General features: G+C 47.1%; 4 non-coding genes across 4 annotated transcripts; all 4 read right to left on the bottom strand.

Moving 5' to 3' along the window:
- Positions 1-3,111: 3,111 nt before the first annotated feature.
- trnah-gug (transfer RNA histidin (anticodon GUG)) lies at positions 3,112-3,183 on the bottom strand. The gene has a single exon. It is a non-coding gene; the product is annotated as a tRNA-His (tRNA).
- A 6,296-nt stretch (positions 3,184-9,479) lies between these two features.
- Positions 9,480-9,551, bottom strand: trnah-gug (transfer RNA histidin (anticodon GUG)). The gene has a single exon. It is a non-coding gene; the product is annotated as a tRNA-His (tRNA).
- A 3,112-nt stretch (positions 9,552-12,663) lies between these two features.
- Positions 12,664-12,735, bottom strand: trnah-gug (transfer RNA histidin (anticodon GUG)). Its single transcript has one exon. It is a non-coding gene; the product is annotated as a tRNA-His (tRNA).
- A 3,111-nt stretch (positions 12,736-15,846) lies between these two features.
- trnah-gug (transfer RNA histidin (anticodon GUG)) lies at positions 15,847-15,918 on the bottom strand. Its single transcript has one exon. It is a non-coding gene; the product is annotated as a tRNA-His (tRNA).
- Positions 15,919-26,935: the final 11,017 nt, after the last annotated feature.

The following is a 26,935-nucleotide window of genomic DNA, read 5'->3' as shown; positions in this document are numbered from 1 at the left end:
GCCACACGTTACCGCTGAGGCAACCTATAACTGTCGATGCACTAGGTCGCAAATGTTTGGAACCTATCATGGCCCACACTGTATGACTCTCGAGTTACAACTTTCGTAGATACACAGTTTTGATGCCTGAAACTTGGTTGCATAATAATTTGCCTGCAACAAGGATATATACACTTTAACCCAGGCTCTATAAAAATAACTATGCAACCGCTATAATATATAATACATAGCAAATTCGATATTCGTCTCAAACATATGGTATTTGGACGTTCTCCCGGTGTCTGCATCAGTTTTCTGTGTGTGCCTGCTCGAGGTCCCTCCCACAGTCCAAAAATGTGAAGGTTCGGTAGATTGGCCATGCTGAAGTGTGCCAGATTGTCCATAGATTAAGTTTCGCAGGATTGGCCATGATGAACATGCCGGGTTCCGGGTATTCTACCGAGAAACTTGGTCACGTCGTCCGCTGCTGATTTCTTGAATCCATTTCACCCTGTATCCCTTTCCTCTCATTCCTGAATATTGTCAGTGCTAACAAGCTCTCTCTCTATTTCCCCGGCTGAATTGTCCGACCACGTATCAGTTGCACTTTGGAGCGCCTCTAATTCACCATCTCACTCTCTTCGACCCACAGAGAAAATTCTAGGCCCCATTCGTCCCAATGTTGCTATTGGGTTGAATGTCTCTCTTTGGTAATTCAAATGAATATTGATTCACTTTAGATGTGAACTGACTGTTTGAAATCAGAATGAAAGAATGTGGCGTGTTTAATATTGGAACCGGAGGAAAGAAATCAAATAAATGTGGCATGAAATGTAAAAAGCACCAAGGTGGGGGGATTTGATCCCACAGAGGGACGAAGTACAAAAAACACTTCATCCGGGGGTGGGATAATATCTCGTCGCAGGTTGGAATCGAACCACCTAATTTTCGGTTAACAGCCGAATGTACTAACCGATGGCGCCACAGAGACGACAAATGCTGTTCCTGCATGACTAAACAACTCAAATCATGATGGAAACAGTCTCATCTTTTCCTCTTCGTAACAGCAAATTCTTGCTGATGCACCAATCTGGAACAAAAGGACAAAAGGCTGGTTAATCTCAGCAGGTATGACAGCATCTGGGGAGAGAGAACGGAGGCTGTGTTTCAAGCGAGGGTGACTTTGTGTCACATAACGCGCCTCCAGGTTCTACATTCGAGCCATTGTTGTATTTTCTGCCTCAAGATATTCGCAATGAAACTAAAATGAAACTGTCTTTTCTGATGTGCAGTAAGGACAGTTTTCTTAGTTTCTAAATATCTGTTAATTTCTCGAATCATTCTAAACAAGGGAAATGTGTCTTGACTGTCGCTGATCAGTCGCCAGCGGCCTTCGTTCTCCCCGGATTCTGATTGTCGAAGTGTTACCCGACATTCACGAAACTGGTGCTTGATTTTCGTGTGTCGCTTCATTTCCGTTTTTTCCACTGCCAACTGGCTCTATTTCCAGAAAATTGGCCCACTCATCCTCATTGCATCATGACCAGATGTCAGGTATACACTCATCCCTAGAGCATCTCGAAAGCAAGGGCTCCGACATCAGACTCCTGTCTATTGACTACAACTCCCCCTTCAACACCACAATCCCAGCCACGCTCATATCAAAGCTCCAAAACCTAGGACTTGGCTTTCCACCCTGCAACTGGATCCTCGATTTTCTGACCAACAGACCACAATCAGTAAGAATGAACAACAACATCTCCTCCACAGTTGTTCTCAACACCGGTGCCCCTCATGGCTGCGTACTTATCCTCCTACTCTACTCGCTGTACGCAGACGACTGCGTGGCGAAACTGGGTTCCAACTCTATCTACAAGTTTGCTGACGATACGACAATAGTGGGCAGGATCTCGAATAACGACGAGTCAGAATACAGGCGGGAGATAGAGAACCTAATGGAGTGGTGTAGCGACAACAATCTCTCCCTCAATGCCAGCAACACTAAACAGCTGTTCATTGACTTCAGGAAGCAAAGTACTGTACACACCCCTGTGAGCATCAACGGGGCCGAGGTGGAGATGGTTACCAATTTGAAATTCCTTGAGGTGCACAGCTCCAAAAATCTGTCCTGGTCCACCCACGTCGACGCAACCGCCACGAAAGCACAACAGCACCTATACTTGTTCAGAAAATTAAGGAAATTCGGCATTTCCACATTAACCCTTAGCAACTTTTACAGATGCACCATAGAAAGCATTCTATCGGGCTGCATCACAGCCTGGTACGGCAACTGCTCGGTCCAGGACGGCAAGAAACTTCAGAGCATCGTGAACACCCCCCAGTCCATCACAGGCACCTGCCTCCCAACCATTGACTCCATCTACACCTCCCGCTGCCTGAGGAAAGCGGGCAGCATAATCAAAGATCCACCCCACCCGGCGTACTCACTCTTCCAACTTCTTCCATCGGGCAGGAGATACAGACGTCTGAGAACACGCACGAACAGACTCAAAAGCAGCTTCTTCCCCACTGTCACCAGACTCCTAAATGACCCTCTTATGGACTTACCTCATTAACACTGCACCCTGCATGCTTCATACGATGCCAGTGCGTATGTAGTTACATTGTATATGTTGCATTGCCCTATTAAATATTTTCTTTTCTTCCCTTTTCTACCAATGGACTTCATGATCTATTGAGCTGCTCGCAGAAAAATACTTTTCAATGTACCTAGGTACACGTGACAATAAGCAAATCCAATCCAATCCAATCCAATTTATTTATATGGCGAGACTATCAAGATCAAGATTATTCTCCGCCTTACAGAAGATTCAGTGGGTATTTGGTTGCGACACATGTACATTTTGGGGCGATGACCGAAGAAGCTGATGCAGCCTATTGAGAGAGACTGTTTTCACTTCCAAAAAGACTAGAACCGGAGGAGTATGCTTGATGATGATAGTTAAAATATAAAATCGGGAGCTGAGGAGATTCTCGCATTCACAACTGTTTGAATTCTGGAGCATCAAACAGAAGCAGAAGCATGTACTCAGCTGTGAACCCGTTTTAAAGAGTGCTTCACACAGAGAATTACTCATCCGTTCATTTAAGAAAAACACATCAACTGGTCATTGCCGTGACTCGGATTTGAACCGAGGTTGCTGCGGCCACAACGCAGAGTACTAACCACTATACGATCACGGCGCCACACGTGACCGCTGAGGCAAGCTATGACTGGCGATGCGTTAGGTCGTCAACTGTTTGGAACCTATCATGGCCCACACTGTATGACTCTCGAGTTACAACTTTCGTAGATACACAGTTTTGATGCCTGAAACTTGGTTCCATAATAATTTTCCTGCAACATGGATATATACACTTTAACCCAGGCTCTATAAAAATAACTATGCAACCGCTATAATATATAATACATAGCAAATTCGATATTCGTCTCAAACATATGGCATTTGGACGTTCTTCCGGTGTCTGCATCAGTTTTCTGTGTGTGCCTACTCGAGGTCCCTCCCACAGTCCAAAAATGTGAAGGTTCGGTAGATTGGCCATGCTGAAGTGTGCCAGATTGTCCATAGATTAAGTTTCGCAGGATTGGCCATTATCAACATGCCGGGTTCCGGGTATTCTACCGAGAAACTTGGTCACGTCGTCCGCTGCTGATTTCTTGAATCCATTTCACCCTGTATCCCTTTCCTCTCATTCCTGAATGTTGTCAGTGCTAACAAGCTCTCTCTCTATTTCCCCGGCTGAATTCTCCGGCCACGTATCAGTTGCACTTTGGAGCGCCTCTAATTCACCATCTCACTCTCTTTGATCCACAGAGAAAATTCTAGGCCCCATTCGTCCCACTGTTGCTATTGGGGTGAATGTCTCTCTTTGGTAATTCAAATGAATATTGATTCACTTTAGATGTGAACTGACTGTTTGAAATCAGAATGAAAGAATGTGGCGTGTTTAATATTGGAACCGGAGGAACGAAATCAAATAAATGTGGCATGAAATGTAAAAAGCACCAAGGTGGGTGGATTTGATCCCACAGAGGGACGATGTACAAAAAGCACTTCACCCGGGGATGGGATAATATCTCGTCGCTGGGTGGAATCGAACCACATGATTTTCGGTTAAAAGCCGAACGTTCTAACCGATAGCGCCACAGAGACGACAAATGTCGCTCCTGCATGAATAAACAACTCAAATCATGATGGAAACAGTCTCATCTTGTCCTCTTCGTAACAGCAAATTCTTGCTGATGCACCAATCTGGGACAAAAGCACAAAAGGCTGGTTAATCTCAGCAGGTATGACAGCATCTGTGGAGAGAGAACGGAGGCTGTGTTTCAAGCGGGGGTGACTTTGTGTCACATAACGCGCCTCCAGGTTCTACATTCGAGCCATTGTTGTATTTTCTGCCTCAAGATATTCGCAATGAAACTAAAATGAAACTGTCTTTTCTGATGTGCAGTAAGGACAGTTTTCTTAGTTTCTAAATATCTGTTAATTTCTCGAATCGTTCTAAACAAGGGAAATGTGTCTTGACTGTCGCTGATCAGTCGCCAGCGGCCTTCGTTCTCCCCGGATTCTGATTGTCGAAGTGTTACCCGACATTCACGAAACTGGTGCTTGATTTTCGTGTGTCGCTTCATTTCCGTTTTCTCCACTGCCAACTGGCTCTATTTCCAGAAAATTGGCCCACTCATCCTCATTGCATCATGACCAGATGTCAGCTATACACTCATCCCTAGAGCATCTCGAAAGCAAGGACTCCTACATCAGACTCCTATCTATTGATGACAGCTCCGCCTTCAACACCACAATCCCAGCCACGCTCATATCAAAGCTCCAAAACCTAGGACTTGGCTTTCCACCCTGCAACTGGATCCTCGATTTTCTGACCAACAGACCACAATCAGTAAGAATGAACAACAACATCTCCTCCACAGTTGTTCTCAACACCGGTGCCCCTCATGGCTGCGTACCTATCCTCCTACTCTACTCGCTGTACGCAGACGACTGCGTGGCGAAACTGGGTTCCAACTCTATCGACAAGTTTGCTGACGATACGACAATAGTGGGCAGGATGTCGAATAACGACGAGTCAGAATACAGGCGGGAGATAGAGAACCTAGTGGAGTGGTGTAGCGACAATAATCTCTCCCTCAATGCCAGCAACACTAAACAGCTGTTCATTGACTTCAGGAAGCAAAGTACTGTACACACCCCTGTGAGCATCAACGGGGCCGAGGTGGAGATGGTCACCAATTTGAAATTCCTTGAGGTGCACAGCTCCAAAGATCTGTTCTGGTCCACCCACGTCGACGCTACCACCACGAAAGCACAACAGCACCTATACTTGTTCAGGAAACTAAGGAAATTCGGCATGTCCACATTAACCCTTAGCAACTTTTACAGATGCACCATAGAAAGCATCCTATCGGGCTGCATCACAGCCTGGTACGGCAACTGCTCGGTCCAGGACGGCAAGAAACTTCAGAGCGTCGTGAACACCGCCCAGTCCATCACAGGAACCTGCCTCCCAACCATTGACTCCATCTACACCTCCCGCTGCCTGAGGAAAGCGGGCAGCATAATCAAAGATCCACCCCACCCGGCGTACTCACTCTTCCAACTTCTTCCATCGGGCAGGAGATACAGACGTCTGAGAACACGCACGAACAGACTCAAAAGCAGCTTCTTCCCCACTGTCACCAGACTCCTAAATGACCCTCTTATGGACTTACCTCATTAAAACTGCACCCTGTATGCTTCATGCAATGCCAGTGCGTATGTAGTTACATTGTATATGTTGCATTGCCCTATTAAATATTTTCTTTTCTTCCCTTTTCTACCAATGGACTTCATGATCTATTGAGCTGCTCGCAGAAAAATACTTTTCAATGTACCTCGGTACACGTGACAATAAGCAAATCCAATCCAATCCATTCCAATTCATTTATATGGGGAGACTATCAAGATCAAGATTATTCTCCGCCTTGCAGAAGATTCAGTGGGTATTTGGTTGCGACACATGAACATGATGGGGCGATGACCGAAGAAGCTGATGCAGCAAATTGAGAGAGACTGTTTTCACTTCCAAAAAGACTAGAACCGGAGGAGTATGCTTGATGATGATAGTTAAAATATAAAATCGGGAGCTGAGGACATTCTCGCATTCACAACTGTTTGAATTCTGGAGCATCAAACCGAAGCAGAAGCATGCACTCAGCTGTGAACCCGTTTTAAAGAGTGCTTCACACAGATAATTACTCATCCGTTCATTTAAGAAAATCACGTCAACTGATCACTGCCGTGACTCGGATTCGAACCGAGGTTGCTGCGGCCACAACGCAGAGTACTAACCACTTTACGATCACGGCGCCATACGTTACCGCTGAGGCAAGCTGTAACTGTCGATGCACTAGGTCGTCAACTGTTTGGAACCGATCATGGCCCACACTGTATGACTCTCGAGTGACAACTTTCGTAGATACACAGTTTTGATGCCTGAAACTTGGTTGCATAATAATTTTCCTGCAACAAGGATATATACACTTTAACCCAGGCTCTATAAAAATAACTATGCAACCGCTATAATATATAATACATAGCAAATTCGATATTCGTCTCAATCATATGGTATTTGGACGTTCTCCCGGTGTCTGCATCAGTTTTCTGTGTGTGCCTGCTCGAGGTCCCTCCCACAGTCCAAAAATGTGAAGGTTCGGTAGATTGGCCATGCTGAAGTGTGCCAGATTGTCCATAGATTAAGTTTCGCAGGATTGGCCATGATCAACATGCCGGGTTCCGGGTATTCTACCGAGAAACTTGGTCACGTCGTCCGCTGCTGATTTCTTGAATCCATTTCACCCTGTATCCCTTTCCTCTCATTCCTGAATATTGTCAGTGCTAACAAGCTCTCTCTCTATTTCCCCGGCTGAATTCTCCGACCACGTATCAGTTGCACTTTGGAGCGCCTCTAATTCGCCACCTCACTCGCTTTGATCCACAGAGAAAATTCTAGGCCCCATTCGTCCCACTGTTGCTATTGGGGTGAATGTCTCTCTTTGGTAATTCAAATGAATATTGATTCACTTTAGATGTGAACTGACTGTTTGAAATCAGAATGAAAGAATGTGGCGTGTTTAATATTGGAACCGGAGGAACGAAATCAAATAAATGTGGCATGAAATGAAAAAAGCACCAAGGTGGGTGGATTTGATCCCACAGAGGGACGATGTACAAAAAGCACTTCATCCGGGGATGGGATAATATCTCGTCGCTGGGTGGAATCGAACCACATGATTTTCGGTTAACAGCCGAACGTGCTAACCGATAGCGCCACAGAAAAGGCAAATGCTGTTCCTGCATGAATAAACAACTCAAATCATGATGGAAACAGTCTCATCTTGTCCTCTTCGTAACAGCAAATTCTTGCTGATGCACCAATCTGGAACAAAAGCACAAAAGGCTGGTTAATCTCAGCAGGTATGACAGCATCTGTGGAGAGAGAACGGAGGCTGTGTTTCAAGCGAGGGTGACTTTGTGTCACATAACGCGCCTCCAGGTTCTACATTCGAGCCATTGTTGTATTTTCTGCCTCAAGATATTCGCAATGAAACTAAAATGAAACTGTCTTTTCTGATGTGCAGTAAGGACAGTTTTCTTAGTTTCTAAATATCTGTTAATTTCTCGAATCATTCTAAACAAGGGAAATGTGTCTTGACTGTCGTTGATCAGTCGCCAGCGGCCTTCGTTCTCCCCGGATTCTGATTGTCGAAGTGTTACCCGACATTCACGAAACTGGTGCTTGATTTTCGTGTGTCGCTTCATTTCCGTTTTCTCCACTGCCAACTGGCTCTATTTCCAGAAAATTGGCCCACTCATCCTCATTGCATCATGACCAGATGTCAGCTATACACTCATCCCTAGAGCATCTCGAAAGCAAGGACTCCTACATCAGACTCCTATCTATTGACTACAGCTCCGCCTTCAACACCACAATCCCAGCCACGCTCATATCAAAGCTCCAAAACCTAGGACTTGGGTTTCCACCCTGCAACTGGATCCTCGATTTTCTGACCAACAGACCACAATCAGTAAGAATGAACAACAACATCTCCTGCACAGTTGTTCTCAACACCGGTGCCCCTCATGGCTGCGTACCTATCCTCCTACTCTACTCGCTGTACGCAGACGACTGCGTGGCGAAACTGGGTTCTCACTCTATCTACAAGTTTGCTGACGATACGACAATAGTGGGCAGGATCTCGAATAACGACGAGTCAGAATACAGGCGGGAGATAGAGAACCTAGTGGAGTGGTGTAGCGACAACAATCTCTCCCTCAATGCCAGCAACACTAAACAGCTGTTCATTGACTTCAGGAAGCAAAGTACTGTACACACCCCTGTGAGCATCAACGGGGCCGAGGTGGAGATGGTCACCAAATTGAAATTCCTTGAGGTGCACAGCTCCAAAGATCTGTCCTGGTCCACCCACGTCGACGCTACCACCACGAAAGCACAACAGCACCTATACTTGTTCAGGAATCTAAGGAAATTCGGCATGTCCACATTAACCCTTAGCAACTTTTACAGATGCACCATAGAAAGCATCCTATCGGGCTGCATCACAGCCTGGTACGGCAACTGCTCGGTCCAGGACGGCAAGAAACTTCAGAGCGTCGTGAACACCGCCCAGTCCATCACAGGAACCTGCCTCCCAACCATTGACTCCATCTACACCTCCCGCTGCCTGAGGAAAGCGGGCAGCATAATCAAAGATCCACCCCACCCGGCGTACTCACTCTTCCAACTTCTTCCATCGGGCAGGAGATACAGACGTCTGAGAACACGCACGAACAGACTCAAAAGCAGCTTCTTCCCCACTGTCACCAGACTCCTAAATGACCCTCTTATGGACTTACCTCATTAACACTGCACCCTGTATGCTTCATCCAATGCCAGTGCGTATGTAGTTACATTGTATATGTTGCATTGTCCTATTAAATATTTTCTTTTCTTCCCTTTTCTACCAATGGACTTCATGATCTATTGAGCTGCTCGCAGAAAAATACTTTTCAATGTACCTCGGTACACGTGACAATAAGCAAATCCAATCCAATCCAATCCAATTCATTTATATGGGGAGACTATCAAGATCAAGATTATTCTCCGCCTCACAGAAGATTCAGTAGGTATTTGGTTGCGAAACATGAACATTTTGGGGCGATGACCGAAGAAGCTGATGCAGCAAATTGAGAGAGACTGTTTTCACTTCCAAAAAGACTAGAACCGGAGGAGTATGCTTGATGATGATAGTTAAAATATAAAATCGGGAGCTGAGGACATTCTCGCATTCACAACTGTTTGAATTCTGGAGCATCAAACCGAAGCAGAAGCATGCACTCAGCTGTGAACCCGTTTTAAAGAGTGCTTCACACAGAGAATTACTCATCCGTTCATTTAAGAAAATCACGTCAACTGTTCACTGCCGTGACTCGGATTCGAACCGAGGTTGCTGCGGCCACAACGCAGAGTACTAACCACTATACGATCACGGCGCCATACGTTACCGCTGAGGCAAGCTATAACTGTCGATGCACTAGGTCGTCAACTGTTTGGAACCGATCATGGCCCAGACCGTATGACTCTCGAGTTACAACTTTCGTAGATACACAGTTTTGATGCCTGAAACTTGGTTCCATAATAATTTTCCTGCAACAAGGATATATACACTTTAACCCAGGCTCTATAAAAATAACTATGCAACCGCTATAATATATAATACATAGCAAATTCGATATTCGTCTCAATCATATGGTATTTGGACGCTCTCCCGGTGTCTGCATCAGTTTTCTGTGTGTGCCTGCTCGAGGTCCCTCCCACAGTCCAAAAATGTGAAGGTTCGGTAGATTGGCCATGCTGAAGTGTGCCAGATTGTCCATAGATTAAGTTTCGCAGGATTGGCCATGATCAACATGACGGGTTCCGGGTATTCTACCGAGAAACTTGGTCACGTCGTCCGCTGCTGATTTCTTGAATCCATTTCACCCTGTATCCCTTTCCTCTCATTCCTGAATATTGTCAGTGCTAACAAGCTCTCTCTCTATTTCCCCGGCTGAATTCTCCGACCACGTATCAGTTGCACTTTGGAGCGCCTCTAATTCACCATCTCACTCGCTTTGATCCACAGAGAAAATTCTAGGCCCCATTCGTCCCACTGTTGCTATTGGGGTGAATGTCTCTCTTTGGTAATTCAAATGAATATTGATTCACTTTAGATGTGAACTGACTGTTTGAAATCAGAATGAAAGAATGTGGCGTGTTTAATATTGGAAGCGGAGGAAAGAAATCAAATAAATGTGGCATGAAATGTAAAAAGCACCAAGGTGGGTTGATTTGATCCCACAGAGTGACGAAGTACAAAAAACACTTCATCCGGGGGTGGGATAATATCTCGTCGCTGGGTGGAATCAAACCACCTAATTTTCGGTTAACAGCCGAACGTTCTAACCGATAGCGCCACAGAGACGACAAATGTCGCTCCTGCATGAATAAACAACTCAAATCATGATGGAAACAGTCTCATCTTGTCCTCTTCGTAACAGCAAATTCTTGCTGATGCACCAATCTGGGACAAAAGCACAAAAGGCTGGTTAATCTCAGCAGGTATGACAGCATCTGTGGAGAGAGAACGGAGGCTGTGTTTCAAGCGGGGGTGACTTTGTGTCACATAACGCGCCTCCAGGTTCTACATTCGAGCCATTGTTGTATTTTCTGCCTCAAGATATTCGCAATGAAACTAAAATGAAACTGTCTTTTCTGATGTGCAGTAAGGACAGTTTTCTTAGTTTCTAAATATCTGTTAATTTCTCGAATCGTTCTAAACAAGGGAAATGTGTCTTGACTGTCGCTGATCAGTCGCCAGCGGCCTTCGTTCTCCCCGGATTCTGATTGTCGAAGTGTTACCCGACATTCACGAAACTGGTGCTTGATTTTCGTGTGTCGCTTCATTTCCGTTTTCTCCACTGCCAACTGGCTCTATTTCCAGAAAATTGGTCCACTCATCCTCATTGCATCATGACCAGATGTCAGCTATACACTCATCCCGAGAGCATCTCGAAAGCAAGGACTCCTACATCAGACTCCTATCTATTGATGACAGCTCCGCCTTCAACACCACAATCCCAGCCACGCTCATATCAAAGCTCCAAAACCTAGGACTTGGCTTTCCACCCTGCAACTGGATCCTCGATTTTCTGACCAACAGACCACAATCAGTAAGAATGAACAACAACATCTCCTCCACAGTTGTTCTCAACACCGGTGCCCCTCATGGCTGCGTACCTATCCTCCTACTCTACTCGCTGTACGCAGACGACTGCGTGGCGAAACTGGGTTCCAACTCTATCGACAAGTTTGCTGACGATACGACAATAGTGGGCAGGATGTCGAATAACGACGAGTCAGAATACAGGCGGGAGATAGAGAACCTAGTGGAGTGGTGTAGCGACAACAATCTCTCCCTCAATGCCAGCAACACTAAACAGCTGTTCATTGACTTCAGGAAGCAAAGTCCTGTACACACCCCTGTGAGCATCAACGGGGCCGAGGTGGAGATGGTTACCAATTTGAAATTCCTTGAGGTGCACAGCTCCAAAGATCTGTCCTGGTCCACCCACGTCGACGCTACCACCACGAAAGAACAACAGCACCTATACTTGTTCAGGAAACTAAGGAAATTCGGCATGTCCACATTAACCCTTAGCAACTTTTACAGATGCACCATAGAAAGCATCCTATCGGGCTGCATCACAGCCTGGTACGGCAACTACTCGGTCCAGGACGGCAAGAAACTTCAGAGCGTCGTGAACACCGCCCAGTCCATCACAGGAACCTGCCTCCCAACCATTGACTCAATCTACACCTCCCGCTGCCTGAGGAAAGCGGGCAGCATAATAAAAGATCCACCCCACCCGGCGTACTCACTCTTCCAACTTCTTCCATCGGGCAGGAGATACAGACGTCTGAGAACACGCACGAACAGACTCAAAAGCAGCTTCTTCCCCACTGTCACCAGACTCCTAAATGACCCTCTTATGGACTTACCTCATTAACACTGCACCCTGCATGCTTCATACGATGCCAGTGCGTATGTAGTTACATTGTATATGTTGCATTGCCCTATTAAATATTTTCTTTTCTTCCCTTTTCTACCAATGGACTTCATGATCTATTGAGCTGCTCGCAGAAAAATACTTTTCAATGTACCTCGGTACACGTGACAATAAGCAAATCCAATCCAATCCAATCCAATTTATTTATATGGCGAGACTATCAAGATCAAGATTATTCTCCGCCTTACAGAAGATTCAGTGGGTATTTGGTTGCGACACATGAACATTTTGGGGCGATGACCGAAGAAGCTGATGTAGCCTATTGAGAGAGACTGTTTTCACTTCCAAAAAGACTAGAACCGGAGGAGTATGCTTGATGATGATAGTTAAAATATAAAATCGGGAGCTGAGGAGATTCTCGCATTCACAACTGTTTGAATTCTGGAGCATCAAACAGAAGCAGAAGCATGTACTCAGCTGTGAACCCGTTTTAAAGAGTGCTTCACACAGAGAATTACTCATCCGTTCATTTAAGAAAAACACATCAACTGGTCATTGCCGTGACTCGGATTTGAACCGAGGCTGCTGCGGCCACAACGCAGAGTATTAACCACTATACGATCACGGCGCCACACGTGACCGCTGAGGCAAGCTATGACTGGCGATGCGTTAGGTCGTCAACTGTTTGGAACCTATCATGGCCCACACTGTATGACTCTCGAGTTACAACTTTCGTAGATACATAGTTTTGATGCCTGAAACTTGGTTCCATAATAATTTTCCTGCAACATGGATATATACACTTTAACCCAGGCTCTATAAAAATAACTATGCAACCGCTATAATATATAATACATAGCAAATTCGATATTCGTCTCAAACATATGGCATTTGGACGTTCTTCCGGTGTCTGCATCAGTTTTCTGTGTGTGCCTACTCGAGGTCCCTCCCACAGTCCAAAAATGTGAAGGTTCGGTAGATTGGCCATGCTGAAGTGTGCCAGATTGTCCATAGATTAAGTTTCGCAGGATTGGCCATTATCAACATGCCGGGTTCCGGGTATTCTACCGAGAAACTTGGTCACGTCGTCCGCTGCTGATTTCTTGAATCCATTTCACCCTGTATCCCTTTCCTCTCATTCCTGAATGTTGTCAGTGCTAACAAGCTCTCTCTCTATTTCCCCGGCTGAATTCTCCGACCACGTATCAGTTGCACTTTGGAGCGCCTCTAATTCACCATCTCACTCTCTTTGATCCACAGAGAAAATTCTAGGCCCCATTCGTCCCACTGTTGCTATTGGGGTGAATGTCTCTCTTTGGTAATTCAAATGAATATTATTTCACTTTAGATGTGAACTGACTGTTTGAAATCAGAATGAAAGAATGTGGCGTGTTTAATATTGGAACCGGAGGAACGAAATCAAATAAATGTGGCATGAAATGAAAAAAGCACCAAGGTGGGTGGATTTGATCCCACAGAGGGACGATGTACAAAAAGCACTTCATCCGGGGATGGGATAATATCTCGTCGCTGGGTGGAATCGAACCACATGATTTTCGGTTAACAGCCGAACGTTCTAACCGATAGCGCCACAGAGACGACAAATGTTGCTCCTGCATGAATAAACAACTCAAATCATGATGGAAACAGTCTCATCTTGTCCTCTTCGTAACAGCAAATTCTTCTGATGCACCAATCTGGGACAAAAGCACAAAAGGCTGGTTAATCTCAGCAGGTATGACAGCATCTGTGGAGAGAGAACGGAGGCTGTGTTTCAAGCGGGGGTGACTTTGTGTCACATAACGCGCCTCCAGGTTCTACATTCGAGCCATTGTTGTATTTTCTGCCTCAAGATATTCGCAATGAAACTAAAATGAAACTGTCTTTTCTGATGTGCAGTAAGGACAGTTTTCTTAGTTTCTAAATATCTTTTAATTTCTCGAATCATTCTAAACAAGGGAAATGTGTCTTGACTGTCGCTGATCAGTCGCCAGCGGCCTTCGTTCTCCCCGGATTCTGATTGTCGAAGTGTTACCCGACATTCACGAAACTGGTGCTTGATTTTCGTGTGTCGCTTCATTTCCGTTTTCTCCACTGCCAACTGGCTCTATTTCCAGAAAATTGGCCCACTCATCCTCATTGCATCATGACCAGATGTCAGGTATACACTCATCCCTAGAGCATCTCGAAAGCAAGGACTCCTACATCAGACTCCTATCTATTGACTACAGCTCCGCCTTCAACACCACAATCCCAGCCACGCTCATATCAAAGCTCCAAAACCTAGGACTTGGGTTTCCACCCTGCAACTGGATCCTCGATTTTCTGACCAACAGACCACAATCAGTAAGAATGAACAACAACATCTCCTGCACAGTTGTTCTCAACACCGGTGCCCCTCATGGCTGCGTACCTATCCTCCTACTCTACTCGCTGTACGCAGACGACTGCGTGGCGAAACTGGGTTCCAACTCTATCGACAAGTTTGCTGACGATACGACAATAGTGGGCAGGATGTCGAATAACGACGAGTCAGAATACAGGCGGGAGATAGAGAACCTAGTGGAGTGGTGTAGCGACAATAATCTCTCCCTCAATGCCAGCAACACTAAACAGCTGTTCATTGACTTCAGGAAGCAAAGTACTGTACACACCCCTGTGAGCATCAACGGGGCCGAGGTGGAGATGGTCACCAATTTGAAATTCCTTGAGGTGCACAGCTCCAAAGATCTGTCCTGGTCCACCCACGTCGACGCTACCACCACGAAAGCACAACAGCACCTATACTTGTTCAGGAAACTAAGGAAATTCGGCATGTCCACATTAACCCTTAGCAACTTTTACAGATGCACCATAGAAAGCATCCTATCGGGCTGCATCACAGCCTGGTACGGCAACTGCTCGGTCCAGGACGGCAAGAAACTTCAGAGCGTCGTGAACACCGCCCAGTCCATCACAGGAACCTGCCTCCCAACCATTGACTCCATCTACACCTCCCGCTGCCTGAGGAAAGCGGGCAGCATAATCAAAGATCCACCCCACCCGGCGTACTCACTCTTCCAACTTCTTCCATCGGGCAGGAGATACAGACGTCTGAGAACACGCACAAACAGACTCAAAAGCAGCTTCTTCCCCACTGTCACCAGACTCCTAAATGACCCTCTTATGGACTTACCTCATTAACACTGCACCCTGTATGCTTCATCCAATGCCAGTGCGTATGTAGTTACATTGTATATGTTGCATTGCCCTATTAAATATTTTCTTTTCTTCCCTTTTCTACCAATGGACTTCATGATCTATTGAGCTGCTCGCAGAAAAATACTTTTCAATGTACCTCGGTACACGTGACAATAAGCAAATCCAATCCAATCCAATCCAATTCATTTATATGGGGAGACTATCAAGATCAAGATTATTCTCCGCCTTACAGAGGATTCAGTGGGTATCTGGTTGCGACACATGAACATTTTGGGGCGATGAGCGAAGAAGCTGATGCAGCAAATTGAGAGAGACTGTTTTCACTTCCAAAAAGACTAGAACCGGAGGAGTATGCTTGATGATGATAGTTAAAATATAAAATCGGGAGCTGAGGACATTCTCGCATTCACAACTGTTTGAATTCTGGAGCATCAAACCGAAGCAGAAGAATGCACTCAGCTGTGAACCCGTTTTAAAGAGTGCTTCACACAGAGAATTACTCATCCGTTCATTTAAGAAAATCACGTCAACTGATCACTGCCGTGACTCGGATTCGAACCGAGGTTGCTGCGGCCACAACGCAGAGTACTAACCACTATACGATCACGGCGCCATACGTTACCGCTGAGGCAAGCTGGAACTGTCGATGCACTAGGTCGTCAACTGTTTGGAACCGATCATGGCCCACACTGTATGACTCTCGAGTTACAACTTTCGTAGATACACAGTTTTGATGCCTGAAACTTGGTTCCATAATAATTTTCCTGCAACAAGGATATATACACTTTAACCCAGGCTCTATAAAAATAACTATGCAACCGCTATAATATATAATACATAGCAAATTCGATATTCGTCTCAAACATATGGTATTTGGACGTTCTCCCGGTGTCTGCATCAGTTTTCTGTGTGTGCCTGCTCGAGGTCCCTCCCACAGTCCAAAAATGTGAAGGTTCGGTAGATTGGCCATGCTGAAGTGTGCCAGATTGTCCATAGATTAAGTTTTGCAGGATTGGCCATGATCAACATGCCGGGTTCCGGGTATTCTCCCGAGAAACTTGGTCACGTCGTCCGCTGCTGATTTCTTGAATCCTTTTCACCCTGTATCCCTTTCCTCCCATTCCTGAATATTGTCAGTGCTAACAAGCTCTCTCTCTATTTCCCCGGCTGAATTCTCCGACCACGTATCAGTTGCACTTTGGAGCGCCTCTAATTCACCATCTCACTCTCTTCGATCCACAGAGATAATTCTAGGCCCCATTCGTCCCACTGTTGCTATTGGGGTGAATGTCTCTCTTTGGTAATTCAAATGAATATTGATTCACTTTAGATGTGAACTGACTGTTTGAAATCAGAATGAAAGAATGTGGCGTGTTTAATATTGGAACCGGAGGCAAGAAATCAAATAAATGTGGCATGAAATGTAAAAAGCACCAAGGTGGGTGGTTTTGATCCCACAGAGTGACGAAGTACAAAAAACACTTCATCCGGGGGTGGGTTAATATCTCGACCCTGGGTGGAATCGAACCACCTAATTTTCGGTTAACAGCCGAATGTGCTAACCGATGGCGCCACAGAGACGACAAATGCTGTTCCTGCATGAATAAACAACTCAAATCATGATGGAAACAGTCTCATCTTGTCCTCTTCGTAACAGCAAATTCTTGCTGATGCACCAATCTGGAACAAAAGCACAAAAGGCTGGTTAATCTCAGCAGGTATGACAGCATCTGTGGAGAGAGAACGGAGGCTGTGTTTCAAGCGAGGGTGACTTTGTGTCACATAAGGCGCCTCCAGGTTCTACATTCGAGCCACTGTTGTATTTTCTGCCTCAAGATATTCGCAATGAAACTAAAATGAAACTGTCTTTTCTGATGTGCAGTAAGGACAGTTTTCTTAGTTTCTAAATATCTGTTAATTTCTCGAATCATTCTAAACAAGGGAAATGTGTCTTGACTGTCGCTGATCAGTCGCCAGCGGCCTTCGTTCTCCCCGGACTCTGTTTATCGAAGTGTTACCCGACATTCACGAAACTGGTGCTTGATTTTCGTGTGTCGCTTCATTTCCGTTTTCTCCACTGCCAACTGGCTCTATTTCCAGCAAATTGGCCCACGCATCCTCATTGCATCATGACCAGATGTCAGGTATACACTCATCCCGAGAGCATCTCGAAAGCAAGGACTCCTACATCAGACTCCTATCTATTGACTACAGCTCCTCCTTCAACACCACAATCCCAGCCACGCTCATATCAAAGCTCCAAAACCTAGGACTTGGCTTTCCACCCTGCAACTGGATCCTCGATTTTCTGACCAACAGACCACAATCAGTAAGAATGAACAACAACATCTCCTGCACAGTTGTTCTCAACACCGGTGCCCCTCATGGCTGCGTACCTATCCTCCTACTCTACTCGCTGTACGCAGACGACTGCGTGGCGAAACTGGGTTCCAACTCTATCGACAAGTTTGCTGACGATACGACAATAGTGGGCAGGATGTCGAATAACGACGAGTCAGAATACAGGCGGGAGATAGAGAACCTAGTGGAGTGGTGTAGCGACAACAATCTCTCCCTCAATGCCAGCAACACTAAACAGCTGTTCATTGACTTCAGGAAGCAAAGTACTGTACACACCCCTGTGAGCATCAACGGGGCCGAGGTGGAGATAGTCACCAATTTGAAATTCCTTGAGGTGCACAGCTCCAAAGATCTGTCCTGGTCCACCCACGTCGACGCTACCACCACGAAAGCACAACAGCACCTATACTTGTTCAGGAAACTAAGGAAATTCGGCATGTCCACATTAACCCTTAGCAACTTTTACAGATGCACCATAGAAAGCATCCTATCGGGCTGCATCACAGCCTGGTACGGCAACTGCTCGGTCCAGGACGGCAAGAAACTTCAGAGCGTCGTGAACACCGCCCAGTCCATCACAGGAACCTGCCTCCCAACCATTGACTCCATCTACACCTCCCGCTGCCTGAGGAAAGCGGGCAGCATAATCAAAGATCCACCCCACCCGGCGTACTCACTCTTCCAACTTCTTCCATCGGGCAGGAGATACAGACGTCTGAGAACACGCACGAACAGACTCAAAAGCAGCTTCTTCCCCACTGTCACCAGACTCCTAAATGACCCTCTTATGGACTTACCTCATTAACACTGCACCCTGTATGCTTCATCCAATGCCAGTGCGTATGTAGTTACATTGTATATGTTGCATTGCCCTATTAAATATTTTCTTTTCTTCCCTTTTCTACCAATGGACTTCATGATCTATTGAGCTGCTCGCAGAAAAATACTTTTCAATGTACCTCGGTACACGTGACAATAAGCAAATCCAATACGATCCAATTCATTTATATGGGGAGACTATCAAGATCAAGATTATTCTCCGCCTTACAGAAGATTCAGTGGGTATTTGGTTGCGACAGATGAACATTTTGGGGCGATGACCGAAGAAGCTGATGCAGCAAATTGAGAGAGACTGTTTTCACTTCCAAAAAGACTAGAACCGGAGGAGTATGATTGATGATGATAGTTAAAATATAAAATCGGGAGCTGAGGAGATTCTCGCATTCACAACTGTTTGAATTCTGGAGCATCAAACAGAAGCAGAAGCATGCACTCAGCTGTGAACCCGTTTTAAAGAGTGCTTCACACATTGAATTACTCATCCGTTCATTTGGGAAAAACACGTCAATTGATCACTGCCGTGACTGGAACTCGAACCGAGGTTGCTGCGGCCACAACGCAGAGTATTAACTCCTAGACGATCACGGCGCTACACGTTACCGCCGAGGCAAGCTATAACTGTCGATGCACTAGGTCGTCAACTGTTTGGAACCTATCATGGCCCACACTGTACGACTCTCGAGTTACAACTTTCGTAGATACACAGTTTTGATGCCTGAAACTTGGTTCCATAATAATTTTCTTGCAACAAGGATATATACACTTTAACCCAGGCTCTATAAAAATAACTATGCAACCGCTATAATATATAATACATAGCAAATTCGATATTCGTCCCAAACATATGGTATTTGGACGTTCTCCCGGTGTCTGCATGAGTTTTCTGTGTGTGTCTGATCGAGGTCCTTCCCACAGTCCAAAAATGAGAAGGTTCGGTAGATTGGCCATGCTGAAGTGTGCCAGATTGTCCATAGATTACGTTTCGCTGGATTGGCCATGAGCAACATGCCGGGTTCCGGGTATTCTACCGAGAAACTTGGTCACGTCGTCCGCTGCTGACTTTTTGAATCCATTTCACCCCGTATTCCTTTTCTCTCATTCCTGATTATTGTCAGTGCTAACAAGCTCTGTCTCCAATTCCCCGGCTGAATTCTCCGCCCACGTATCAGTTGCACTTTGGAGCGCCTCTAATTCACCATCTCACTCTCTTTGATCCACAGAGCAAAATCTAGGCCCCTTTCGTCCCACTGCTGCTATTGGGGTGAATGTCTCTCTCCGGTAATTCAAATGAATAATGATTCACTTTAGATGTGAACTGACTGTTTGAAATCAGAATGACAGAATTTGGCGGGTTTAATATTGGAACAGGAGGAAAGAAATCAAATAAATGTGGTATGAAATGTAAAAAGCACCCAGGTGGGTGGATTTGATCCCACAGAGGGACGAAGTACAAAAAACACTTCATCCGGGGGTGGGACAACATCTCGTTTCTGCGTGGAATCGAACCACCAACTATTCGGCTAACAGCCGAACGTGTTAACCGACAGCTGCCACAGAAACGGAAAATGCTGCTGCTGCATGAATAAACAACTCAAATCATGATGGAAACAGTCTCATCTTGTCCTCTTCGTAACAGCAAATTCTTGCTGATGCACCAATCTGGAACAAAAGCGCAAAAGGCTGGTCAATCTCAGCAGGTATGACAGCATCTGTGGAGAGAGAACGGAGGCTGTGTTTCAAGCGAGGGTAACTTTGTGTCACATAACGCGCCTCCAGGTTCTACATTCGAGCCATTTTGGTATTTTTTGCCTCAAAATATTTGCAATGAAACTAAAATGAAACTGTCTTTTCTTATGTGCAGTAAGGACAGTTTTCTTAGTTTCTAAATATCTGTTAATTTCTCGAATCATTCTAAACAAGGGAAATGTGTCTTGACTGTCGCTGATCAGTCGCCAGCGGCCTTCGTTCTCCCCGGATTCTGTTTGTCGAAGTATTACCCGACATTCACGAAACTGGTGCTTGATTTTCGTGTGTCGCTTCATTTCCGTTTTCTCCACTGCCAATTGGCTCTATTTCCAGAAAATTGGCCCACTCATCCTCATTGCATCATGACCAGATGTCAGGTATACACTCATCCCTAGAGCATCTCGAAAGCAAGGACTCCAACATCAGACTCCGATCTATTGACTACAGCTCCGCCTTCAACACCACAATCCCAGCCACGCTCATATCAAAGCTCCAAAACCTAGGACTTGGCTTTCCACCCTGCAACTGGATCCTCGATTTGCTGACCAACAGACCACAATCAGTAAGAATGAACAACAACATCTTCTCGGGACTTCTGGTTGCGGCGATGCCCAGCTAAGCCTCACGTTTCGGCGGCTCCAGCTCAAACGGACCTTCGGGCTCTTTTAAGAGCCCCAACGGGGAATTTTTTCAGGACGAAACCCGGTGTGGGGTGAGTTAACAGGGAGTCCCCCCCCCAACGAAAGAGAAGAATATCGGCGGAGGTGGCTACGTCGCGAAGAATCCTCGAGGATAGGGACAGGAGGAAAAAAGAAGCAAGATGGCGGCGGAGAAAGCCCAGGTGACATGGGGGCCCGATCAAGACGAATTCTTAAGAAGGTATGTGGAGCTACTTAAGAAGGAGGTGCTGACCCCGATGCTTCAGTCAATTGAGGCGCTTAAGGAGGCACAAAGGACCCAGGAGACGGAGCTCCGCGTGGTGGAGCAGAAGGTGACGGATAATGAACACGAGATCCTGGGCCTGGCGGTCAAAACACAGACGCACGAGGCGCTCCACAAAAAGTGCATTGAAAGGATTGAGGCCCTAGAAAACAGAGCACGAAGGAAGAACCTTCGGATCCTGGGTCTCCCCGAGGGAGTGGAAGGAGCGGACTGCGGGGCTTACGTGAGCACGATGCTAAGCTCGCTGATGGGAGCTGAGGCCCCTTCGGGCCCCTTGGATGTGGATGGGGCTCATCGGGTCCCTGCGAGGAGACCAAAGGCGGGAGAACCACCTAGGGCGACAATCGTGCGATTTCATCGCTTCAATGATAGAGAAGTGGTTCTGAGATTGGCCAAAAAGGTACGGAGTAGTAGATGGGAGAATGCGGTGGTACGGGTGTACCAGGATTGGACTGCGGAGGTGGCGAGAAGGAGGGTGATTTTTAATCGAGCCAAGGAGGTGCTACACAAGAAGAAGGTGAAGTTTGGGATGCTGCAGCCGGCGCGACTATGGGTCACGTACCAGGAGAGACATCACTACTTCGAAACGGCGGAAGAAGCATGGACCTTTATTAAAGACGAGAAACTGGATTGGAACTGAGGGACTGATCTTAGAGGGGAAATGACACTGTCGATGTATATAGGGATGTAAATTGGGAAAGGGGGGACACTAAGAAATGTGGGCGCCGGTGTGGGGAAAGAAGAGACCTAGGCAGGGGATGAGGAATGAGAGTGGGGCGGTAGAGGGAGCTGTGTCACAAGGGGCGGGACAACTACAGAGAATATGGGGCCTACTGTCCTTGTTCCCGCGCCAGAAAGGTGATGGCGGGAAGATAGGCACAAGGTAGATGGGATTTCCCCACACAGGGGGGGTCAAAGAGTGAGCGGGAGAAGCCAGGGTCAGTTGAAGTCAGCTGACTTTCGGAAGTAATATGGGGGGAGCAATCACGCTAGATGAGGATCTAGCGGGGGGGAGGGGGGAAGGATAACTGGGTTGCTGCTGCAGAAATCAAAGATGAACTGGTTAAAGAAAGGGTGATCGGGGCTGGAATGCGCCACCTGGGGAACGGGTGGGAGCGCGGAATCGGGACGTGGGACTGGCATAGAGAGGGTGATGGCTAGTCGACACGGGAAGGGGGCAGATATGTGATGGTGAGTGGCAGACTGGAGGGAACGGAGGTCGTGTTGGTTAACGTATATGCCCCGAATTGGGATGATGCGGGATTCATGAAGCGGATGCTGGGATGTATCCCGGACCTGGAGGTAGGAAACTTGATAATGGGGGGAGACTTCAGCACCGTGCTGGACCCAGGGTTAGATAGATCTAGATCTAAGACCGGAAGAAGGCCGGCAGCGGCCAAGGTGCTTAAGGGGTTTATGGACCAAATGGGGGGGAGTGGATCCATGACGATTTGTTAGACCGAAGGCCAGAGAGTTCTCCTTCTTCTCCCATGTTCACAAGGTGTACTCCCGGATAGATTTTTTTGTTTTGTGAAGGTCGTTGATCTCGAGGGTGGAATAAATTGAGTATTCAGCCATAGCTATCTCAGATCATGCCCCACATTGGGTGGACCTAGAACTAGGAGAGGAGAGGGAGCAGCGTGCACTCTGGCGATTAGATGTGGGATTGTTGGCGGATGAGGGAGGGTGCGGGGATGTATCGAGAGATACCTGGAGGCCAATGACGACGGGGAGGTCCGAGTGGGAGTGGTATGGGAAGCACTAAAGGCGGTGGTCAGAGGAGAGCTGATCTCCATCAGGGCCCACAAAGGGAAAACAGAGGCCAAGGAAAGGGAAAGATTACTGGGGGAGATTGTAAGGGTGGATAAAGAATATGCAGAGGCCCCGGAGGAGGGACTATACAGGGAGCGACGACGACTCCAGACGGAGGTCGACCTGCTGACCACTAGGAGGGCGGAGGTGCAGTGGAGGAAGGCACAGGGGATGAGATATGAATATGGGGAAAAGGCTAGTCGCCTGTTGGCCCATCAGCTGCGAAAGAGGACAGCGGCGAGGGAGATAGGGGGAATTAGAGACGAAAAGGGAGCTACGGTGCGGAGAGCAGGGAAGATAAACGAGGTGTTTAAGACTTTTTACGAAAGACTTTATAGGTCCCAACCGCCGGAGGGAAAAGAAGAGCCGTGGCAGCTTTTGGACAAATTAAGGTTCCATGGGTGGAGGAGCAGGAGGTGGAAGGCCTGGGGGCACCAATTGGGGTGGTCGAGGTTACCAAGGGGATGGGGAACATGCAGGCAGGGAAGGCCCCGGGACCAGATGAGTTCCCGGTGGAATTTTATAGAAAATATGTGGACATGCTGGCCCCGCTGTTGGTGGGGACTTTTAACGAGGCCAGGGAAGGGGGAACTCTACCCCCGACAATGTCGGAGGCGATGATATCGCTAATTTTGAAGCGGGATAACGATCCGCTGCAGTGCGGGTCCTATAGGCCTATTTCACGACTAAATGTGGACGCCAAATTGCTAGCAAAGGTGCTGGCAGCGAGGATAGAGGACTGTGTCCCGGGGGTGGTGCACGAAGACCAGACAGGATTCGTAAAGGGGAGACAACTAAATGTCAACGTGCGATGGCTATTAGGGGTGATAATGATGCCCCCAGCAGAGGGGGAGGCAGAGATAGTGGCGACAATGGATGCAGAGAAGGCATTTGATAGGGTGGAGTGGGAGTATCTATAGGAGGTGCTGAGGAGTTTCGGGTTCGGGGACAGGTTTGTTAGCTGGGTCAAACTCCTCTATGGGGCCCCAACGGCAAGTCTGGTCATGGGTCGGCAAAGATCGGAGTATTTCCGACTATACAGGGGAACAAGACAGGGATGCCCGCTATCTCCATTACTGTTCGTGTTGGCAATTGAACCACTGGCCATGGCGCTGAGAGACTCCAGAAAATGGAGAGGGGTGATTAGAGGGGGAGAAGAACACCGAGTGTCATTCTACGCGGATGACCTACTGCTGTATGTGACGGACCCAGTGGGGGGGATGACAGAGGTCATGCAGACATTGAGGGAGTTAGAAGATTTCTCGGGATATAGGCTTAACATGGGAAAGAGTGAACTTTTTGTGATACACCCTGGGGACCAGAGTAGAGGGATAGATGGCCTGCCTTTAAGGAGAGTGGAAAGAAACTTTCGATACCTGGGGATTCAGATAGCCAGGAGCTGGGGAACATTGCACAGACTTAATCTGACACGACTGGTGGAACAAATGGAAGAGGACTGCAAGAGGTGGGACATGCAGCCACTGTCACTGGCGGGCAGAGTGCAGGCAATTAAGATGATGGTCCTCCCGAGGTTCCTATTTGTATTCCAATGTCTCCCTATACTGATCACGAAGGCCTTCTTTAAAAGAAAAGACAGGAGCATCGCGAGCTTCGTGTGGGCAGGGAAAGTTCCGAGGGTAAGGAGGGGGTTCTTACAACGTAGTAGAGTCAGAGGGGGACTGGCGCTGCCGAATTTGGGCGACTACTACTGGGCCGCCAATGTGGCGATGATCCGTAAATGGATGATAGAAGGAGAGGGAGTGGCGTGGAAAAGATTAGAGAGGAAGTCCTGTAAAGGGACGAGTCTAGAGGCGCTGGTGACGGCGCCACTACCGATCTCACCAAAATAATTTACCACAAACACAGTGGTGGCGGCAACATTAAATATTTGAGGACAATGGAGGCGACAGAGAGGTGTGCTGGGAGCCTTGGTGGGGTCCCCAATTAGGAACAACCATAGGTTTGCCCCAGGGAGAATGGATGGAGGATTCCAGAGCTGGCACCAGTTGGGAATTAGGAGGGTGGGAGATTTATTTATAGACGGGACGTTTGCGAGCTTGGGTGCGTTGGTGGAAAAGTATAAGTTGCCCCGGGGAAACTTCTTTAGGTATATGCAGGTGAGGGCGTTCACGAGACAACAGGTGAGGGAATTTCCATTGCTCCCGACACAGGGGATCCAGGATAGAATGCTCTCGGGGGTGTGGGTCGGGGAGGGCAAGGTGTCAGAGATATACCGAGAGATGAGAGAAGAGGGGGAGGAGCCGGTGGGCGAACTGAAAGGAAAATGGGAAGAAGAGCTCGGGGAGGAGATAGAGGAGGGTCTGTGGGCTGATGCCCTAAGCAGGGTAAATTCCTCTTCCTCGTGTGCCAGGCTTAGCCTGATTCAATTTAAGGTGCTGCATAGAGCACACATAACGGGAGCAAGGTTGAGCAGGTTCTTCGGAGTGGAGGACAAGTGTGGGAGGTGCGGCGGAAGCCCGGCAAACCACACGCATATGTTTTGGTTGTGTCCGGCACTGGAGGGGTATTGGAGGGGAGTGACGGGAGTGATCTTGAAGGTGGTGAAGGTCCGGGTCAAACCAGCCTGGGGGTTAGCTTTATTTGGAGTTGCAGATGAGCAGGGAGTGCAGGAGGCGAAAGAGGCCGATGTCGTGGCCTTTGCGTCCCTAGTAGCCCGGCGTAGGATTTTACTCATGTGGAAGGAAGCGAGACTGGAGGCCTGAATAAACGATATGGCGGGGTTCATAAAACTGGAGCAGATTAAGTTTGCGCTGAGAGGATGGGCTCAAGGGTTCACCAGACGGTGGCAACTGTTCCTCGACTACCTAGCGGAATGTTAGAGGGAAGATAGATGACCAGCAGCAGCAACCCAGGGGGGAGGGGGGGAAGGGAGGGAGGGGGGGGGGGGGAAGTTTCATTTTATGTTATTTGGTTAGTTTACCATGTTAGTTAGTTACTCCTTATTAGATTGTAGTTATCATGTTACTTGTACTGTTAACTTTTCTTTTTGTTTGCTGTGTAAGGGGAAAAAATTGTGAATGAAAAATTTCAATAAAATATATTTTTTTTAAAAACATCTTCTCCACAGTTGTTCTCAAAACCATGCCCCGCAAGGAAATTCGGCATGTCCACATTAACCCTGAGCATCTTTTACAGATGCACCATAGAAAGCATCCTATCAGGCGGCATCACAGATGGTACGGTAACTGCTAGGTCCAGGACGGCAAGAAAGTTCAGAGCGTCGTGAACACCGCCCAGTCTATCACAGGAACCTGCCTCCCAACCACTGACTCCATCATCACCTCCCGCTGCCTGAGGAAAGCGGGCAGCATAATCAAAGATCCATCCCACTCGGCGTACTCACTCTTCCAACTTCTTCCATCCGGCAGGAGATACAGACGTATGTGAACACGCACGAACAGACTCAAAAGCAGCTTCTTCCCCACTGTCACCCGACTCTTAAATGACTCTCTTATGGACTTACCTCATTAACACTACACCCTGTATGCCTCATCCGATGCCAGTGCGTATGTAGTTACATTGTATATGTTGCATTGCCCTATTATGTATTTTCTTTTCTTCCCTTTCCTTCCAATGGACTTAATGATCTATTGAGCTGCTCGCTGAAAAATACTTTTCACTGTGCCTCGGTACACGTGACAATAAGCAAATCCAATCCAATTCATTCCAATTCATTTATATGGGGAGACTGTCAAGATCAAGATTATTCTCCGCCTTACAGAAGATTCAGTGGGTATTTGGTTGCGACACATGAACATTTTGGGGCAATGACCGAAGAAGCTGATGCAGCAAATTGAGAGAGACTGTTTTCACTTCCAAAAAGACTAGAACCGGAGGAGTATGCTTGATGATGACAGTTAAAATATAAAATCGGGAGCTGAGGAGATTCTCGCATTCACAACTGT

Source organism: Scyliorhinus torazame, chromosome 14 (genome assembly GCF_047496885.1).
Source record: "Scyliorhinus torazame isolate Kashiwa2021f chromosome 14, sScyTor2.1, whole genome shotgun sequence".
In the NCBI taxonomy this organism is placed as follows: Eukaryota; Metazoa; Chordata; class Chondrichthyes; order Carcharhiniformes; family Scyliorhinidae; genus Scyliorhinus; species Scyliorhinus torazame.
This window is presented reverse-complemented; position numbering and strand designations above follow the sequence as displayed.